At 42.9% G+C, this 6,223-nt stretch overlaps 1 protein-coding gene and 1 long non-coding RNA gene across 3 annotated transcripts in view; one reads left to right on the top strand and one right to left on the bottom strand.

The window, feature by feature from the left end:
- FRMD5 (FERM domain containing 5) overlaps positions 1-6,223 on the top strand; it is a 70,801-nt gene that overhangs the window by 18,056 nt on the left and 46,522 nt on the right. The window lies entirely within an intron of this gene.
- The window catches only part of LOC102476708 (uncharacterized), a 7,636-nt gene continuing 6,020 nt past the window's right edge, over positions 4,608-6,223 (bottom strand). For both annotated transcript variants that reach the window (XR_336667.3, XR_003546924.1), the window contains exons 2-3: positions 4,819-4,903; positions 4,608-4,710 (exon numbers count right to left, since the gene is read on the bottom strand). This is a non-coding gene — a long non-coding RNA (uncharacterized LOC102476708). The remainder of the gene's footprint in view (positions 4,711-4,818; positions 4,904-6,223) is intronic.

Here is a 6,223-nt window from a genome sequence, read left to right as displayed (position 1 = left end):
ACCGTGTGACTTAACCTCATCCGGGCGCATGTGCATGTGTGCCCGAGATCCCGAGAGAAGAATGGAGTGAGTACACATGCCCTATAGCAGAAATCTCTCAAAAAAAAAAAAAAAATGAGAGAGAGGGAGAGAAGGAAAGTGAGAAAGCAAGTCACCAATTCTAGGACTTGAACTGTGGTCATCCATGTGGAAGTCTAGTGCCTCAATCACTGTGCCACCTGCTGGACCAAGGAGGGCTAGATTCTGATCCCTGTGTTACATCAGACAAGCACTTTATATCTCCGAACTTCTATTTCCTCAGTTATGAATTGAATAGATTCTGTTTTGTGGGTCCTGTTCTGAGATTCTGAGCTTGAGTAGCCCAACCAGCCTGGTCCTATGAGCAGGCTTACCCCTTGCTTGGCAACACACAGTGGCCCTGGTGACAGTGCCCTCAGCAACACACAGTGACCCCAGTGACAGTGCCCTCGGCAACACACAGTGGCCTGGTGACAGTGCCCTTGGCAACTCACAGTGGCCCTGGTGTCTGGCAGGCGAGAATATGCCAGGGTCTCCTGGGCATGGGTCTCAGGATGCCATGAGTCATGTGGTATGTATTTTCCTGACTAACATACCAAGTCATTAATTACCTTTTTAAATGTGAGCAAAACACAAAGTCCATGGAAGTCACTTTTTGTGACAAAAAAGTAGGAAAACAACTATAGTGCAATTCTCTCCCTTGAAGCTATTGGGTGACTCTTTCATGGGCTCATGTCTTCTGTTCTCTAAAGACCATGGTTGGGACCAGCAGTTAGCGTAATGGCTATGTTGCTGGACTCCCATGTAGTCGACCGCGGTTCGAGTCCTGGACACGGTGGCTTAAAACTCACGCCGGGGCGCGTGTGCGTGCGTGCCTAAGATCCCGAGAGGAGAATGGAGGAGAAGGGATTGCGGCGTGGCCATCCCCCCTGGGGGGTGATTTCTCGCTTTCCATCTCTGTCTCTCTCTGTCTGGCGAGCGCACGTGCCCTATGGCAAAAACCTCTCCAAAAAAATAGAAAGACCGTGGTTTGTTTCTTTAGGATATTGACATGCCCCTTCTTTCCTCTCCCCTTCCAGTTGCTAAGGTATTGCATTAAGAATGCACCATGGCCTGGGACCAGCAGTTAGCGTATTGGCTATGTCGCTGGACTCCCATGTAGTCGATCGCAGTTCGAGTCCCGGACCCAGTGGCTTAAAACTCACACTGGGCACGTGTGCGTGCCCAAGATCCCGAGAGGAGAATGAAGGAGAAGGGATTGTGGCGTGGCCATCCCCCCCTGGGGGATGATTTCTCGCTTTCTGTCTCTCTGTCTCTGTCTGTCTGGCGAATGCACGCACCCTATAGCAAAAACCTCTCAAAAAAAAAAAAAAGATAAAAGAATGCATCATGGCCTTATCCTTGACCTCTCTGTAGCTATCCTATCACCAGAAGTTCCAAGAAACCCGACTTGCAGTGGAAAGCCATGTTTCCATTCCAGTTCAACTGAGCACCTGTCACACACCCATCAGTAATGATGTCTTGGGGCCAGCAGATGGTATGGTGATTAAGGCACTGGATTCCCACACAGCTGGCCATGGTTCAAGTATTGGGCTGTGTGGCTTTCTCTCTCTCTCTCTCGCTCACTCACTCTCTCTCTCTCTCTCTCTCTCTCTCACTGCCCGTCTCATTCTGGTGAGTGTATATGCCCTATAGCAAATTGAAAAATACTAATAAATTAAATAATTCTTTTTAAAGAGTTATATGATTTCTTACAGAGACAGTGTTTCTCAGTGAAGGAGTTGCATTTTGCCTTGGGCAGGGGAGGGAAAGCAAATTGACAGCCTTAGAGAGGCTTTTTCAAACTAAGAGAACCTCCACCTCAAACACAGACTGACATGCTCCCCCACAGGAATGTGCCCCTGTCTACCATATTAGGAACCACTGCCCACAGCCACGTTACCTTTTTTGTTTGTTTGTTACAGGGAATGTGCGCTTACCACTTACCGGAGAGAGACAGAGAGAGAGGGAAAGTGAGAAATCACCCTCGGGGGGGGGGGGGTATGGCCACACCACAATCCTTTCTTCTTCATTCTCCTCTTGAGATTTTGGGCATACATGCACACACACCTAGTGTGGGGTTTTTTGTTTTGTATTTACCATGAATCAAATTTCCCACAAAGGGAATTTTATTGACTACTGTATTCCCTCACAAAAAGACCAACTGTAACAAAATGAGGTGAACAGTCACCTCAACATTTCATTGTCTTCATAATAAAAAAGATGAGGCTGAGAACTGGATCACTTGACCCTTTCTCTTACCTCCTCCCAGTTCAAAATGCTTACATCTCTTCCTAGCCAGCGTTCTCCTAGACCTGCAGTCGGGCTCAGCACATTCGAGCCTCAGCACCGTCTTCATTGTAGTTTTTGCCTTTAAATGAGCCTTACTCCCCCCCCCCCAGCCACTCTGCTTCCTGTCATAACGCCGCTTTCCTGAGCATACAGAGAGTCTTTGCCCTTTTTGCACTGTGTCACTTGTGAGGTTGGTGCTTGCTGCTCTTCTTACAGCAGGGCTGGCGGGTTTTAGGGACGTTCACCATGCTTGCGGGCCTGCTATCTGCACAGAAATTTTTTTTTAATTATTAACTTTTTAAAAATTATTTAATTTTTTTCTGTTTTCTTTTTTAAGATTTATTTATATTCATCCACTGTACATAAGTACAGTATACAAAATTATATTTTTCCATCCAGAATACATTGTATATTAGCTCAATCAAGGATATTACCATACACGTTATTGTCAAAAAATAATTTTCTATTTCTGTTTCTTATATATTTTGCTTCTTTTTTCCCCTTGATTCCTTGTCTCTCACCCTCTCCCATTTCCTCTTCTTCTCCCACACCTCTGGTATCTACAGTTGTTTACCATGCCTTTTGTTTTTTCACATTTTATTGATTCACTAAAGATCTTCATTAATCTAAATACTTTCAGTAACAAGCACAGCTGATATATACATATCTATGCACACGTGTCTGACTTTAGGCATAAACCTCTGAGTAAAGTGATATAAAGTAGCACCTAACTGGGCCTATATAGCTTACTGCAGTCATTAAATAGGCATTAATTGGTATTTTTAATGCATTTTTTTTAATTTCAAGAAGAACAGTTTTAATTTTTATAGCTCAAAATCAAAAAATGTTAAGAGAAATTTGCTTAAAACTTAAAGCCAGGAAAAAGGTTAGGATTCAGTTCAAATAGTAGGTAGATGAACCTATCAACAGTTCAATTAAATAAGAATTACTTAATTTTATTTATTATTGTGTGTGTGTGTATATATTTGACCAGAAACAGAAAGTGAGAACGCCTGCTGCCAGGTCAAGGACTCAACCCAAGGTCAGCCATGTGGGAGTCCAGTGCTTCAACCACCACACCACCTGCCAGCCCCACCTGGTACATTTTTCAAGCCACCAGGTTAGGACTGAAACAACATAGTTGGCCATGTGGGATCCAACATCACCTGCTGGCCTTCAGCCATATTATCCTTTTGAAATCTTTCCTTTTGTCTAGTAGGTACTGCTCCTGAATTTTGGATGCAGGCAGACTTGGAGGAGTGATGATAGTGCAGGCCCCGGGAGTGATCAGTGCAGACAGAGCAAAATGTCTGCATCCACACCCTGCCAAAGCCCGTGAGACATGGGAGCCAGACAGCAAGAGGCAGAGAAGTGCTCGACCACTCTCTCTCACACACCGCGTGGCACCACTGTGGGAAACAGAGCAAAGCCAAACCTGGCTGATAGCTCCATCTTCAGTGCTCATTCCACAGGATGTCTGTTTTCCTTAAGGATTTTTGTTGTTGTTAAATGATTACTTTATTTACTTTTATTCACCATCATTATTATTATTTTTTAAATTTGACCAGAGAGATAGAGAGAGAAAGGGAAAGTGAGAAAGCAAGCCTCCAGGTCAGGACGCAAACTGCAGTCGGCCATGTGGGAGTCCAGTGCCTTAATCACCATGCCACCTGCCAGTCCCCACCTTAAGTTTTTCTTGGCAAACATTGGGGGCAAAGTTGAGTTGGTAGGAGTGTTGGGGTTTTTTTTTTTCCATTTTATTTTATAATTTCTTATTTATGTTTAATAGTACATCATTATGGGCTATAATATGGTTTTTCAAAGCACTCATGTTGTGCATGATAGTCAAATCAAAGATATTACCAGGAAAGGTTCTTATTAATTTCCAGGCTAACATACTCTCCTTCCTTTTAGTTCAAAGAAGGCAGTCAATCTTCATGTGGTTTAGAAGGATGCTTTAGGATTTTCTTAGGACAATGATCATAAACTTGGGGATCTTCCTTCTTTCTTTCTTTCTTTTTTTTTTTTTTTTTTTTGACAGAGATTTTTGTTGTAGTACTCATGTACTCACCAGAGAGTACATCCCCCAGGGGGATGGCCATGTCACATTCCCTTCTCTTCTAGTCTCTTCTCAAGATCTTGGGCACAAATCACATGCAGCTGGCATCAGTTTTAAGTTTCTGGGCCTGGGACTCGAATCACAGTCAACGACGTGGGAGTCCAGCGACATAAACATTACGCCATCTGCTGGTCCTGAGGATCTTCTTAAAAGGTGTAGCATGGGCCTGATACTCTGCATCATGAATAAGCTTCCAAGTGATGCTAATACCCTGATATGAGAGCTGCAGTCAGTGGCAAGGCCTGAGAAGAAAAGGAAGTTTAGATTGCTCTTCATTTCTGTTTGTTAATTACTTGAATCTCAATGCCCAAGACTCCCAGAGTCCCATACAGGTGCCTCCCTCTTCCTACCTCCTCCTTAAAGTTGCAAACGCTGGTCCTCTTCCTCCTGGATATGTTTACATTCTCAAATGGATCCTCTGTTTTATTCTTCAGCCTAAAACCAGAAGCAACAAAAACTGCCAGTTGTCAGGGACAATTTCTTTTTGCTTTGAACTGATGGCATTTCTTTTTTTTTCCCAACAAAGATTCATTCTGTTACTGTGTTCTGACTCACTTCACTGACTTTTCTTTTTCATCAGCCATGATATTGGGTTGTTGGAAAAGTCATGACACACTTTTTGCATAGAAAAAACACATCATGATTTTTTTCAACAATCCAACACTTTTCTTATTCTAAAATGATATATGCTATATATTAAGGTGTTATATAATTTGCTACAATGAAATAAAAGTATTTTACATGAAAATATTTGAAATATGTCTACTACTAATACAGTAGACTACAGACAGTGGTACCATAACTTCAGAATTCAAAAAAACTGGTAGAATTTAAGAGAATTTTACTACATTTTCACTACTCCCCTATCCCTGGAGATACTGTAGTTATCTGTGACTGTCTAACAGAGTACCACAAAACTTAGCGTAAAATAACAAGAATTTATTATTTTAGAGTTTCTGTGGCTCAAGAATTCAGGAGCAGCTTAGCTAGCTGATTCTGGCTCAGAGTCAACCAGGAGGTTGTAGTCAGAAGGTTCACTGAGGCTGCAGTTATCTGAAGGCTTGACTGGGGCTGCAAAAGTCAGACACTCATTTCTGCTTTACTCTATTGTTAGAAGTAAGTCATTAAGTCCAACCCACATTCAAAGGGTGGGAATTAAGCTCTCCCTCATAGAATGAGGAGTTTCAAATAATTTATGAACATATATTTAAGTGACCACAGATGCTCCCTAGTGAAGGAGCCACTGTGGTAAGAAACTACTCAAAGGTTTGGTGCTCCTTATAATCACACAGGTCTCCTAAGAAAAGCAAAATCTAGGAGACCTGTGAGATGATGAGAAAAGACCAATTTCCTTGTAAAAACATTTTAAGGGGCCAGCAGGTGGCATTGCAGATAAGGCACTGGACTCCCACATGATCAACTGGGGTTCCAGTCCCAGACCTAGTGGCTTGAAAATTACGCCAGGCATGTTTGATAAAAAGTGTTTGAATATAGAAGATTTATTGCTGAGTGAAGCAAGCCAGGCTATGAAAGAAAGATATTGTATGTATCCACTTAATATATACCAGCTATCCACACTCTATGGTAGAGATTGAAATATCAGAAGGCATTGGGACTCACAGGTAGCGTGGTGGTTAACAGCACTGGACTCCCACATGGCAGACCATGGTTCAAGTCCTGGACCTGGCGGCTTGCTTTCTCACTTTCCCTCCCTCCCTCCCTCCCCCACTCTCTCTCTCCCTTTCTCTCTCCCTC

This window comes from Tupaia chinensis, unplaced genomic scaffold (assembly GCF_000334495.1).
Source record: "Tupaia chinensis unplaced genomic scaffold, TupChi_1.0 Scaffold141044_1, whole genome shotgun sequence".
Classification (NCBI taxonomy): Eukaryota; Metazoa; Chordata; class Mammalia; order Scandentia; family Tupaiidae; genus Tupaia; species Tupaia belangeri.
Note: the sequence above shows the minus strand (reverse complement) of the source record. Positions and strands in the feature narration are given on the sequence as shown.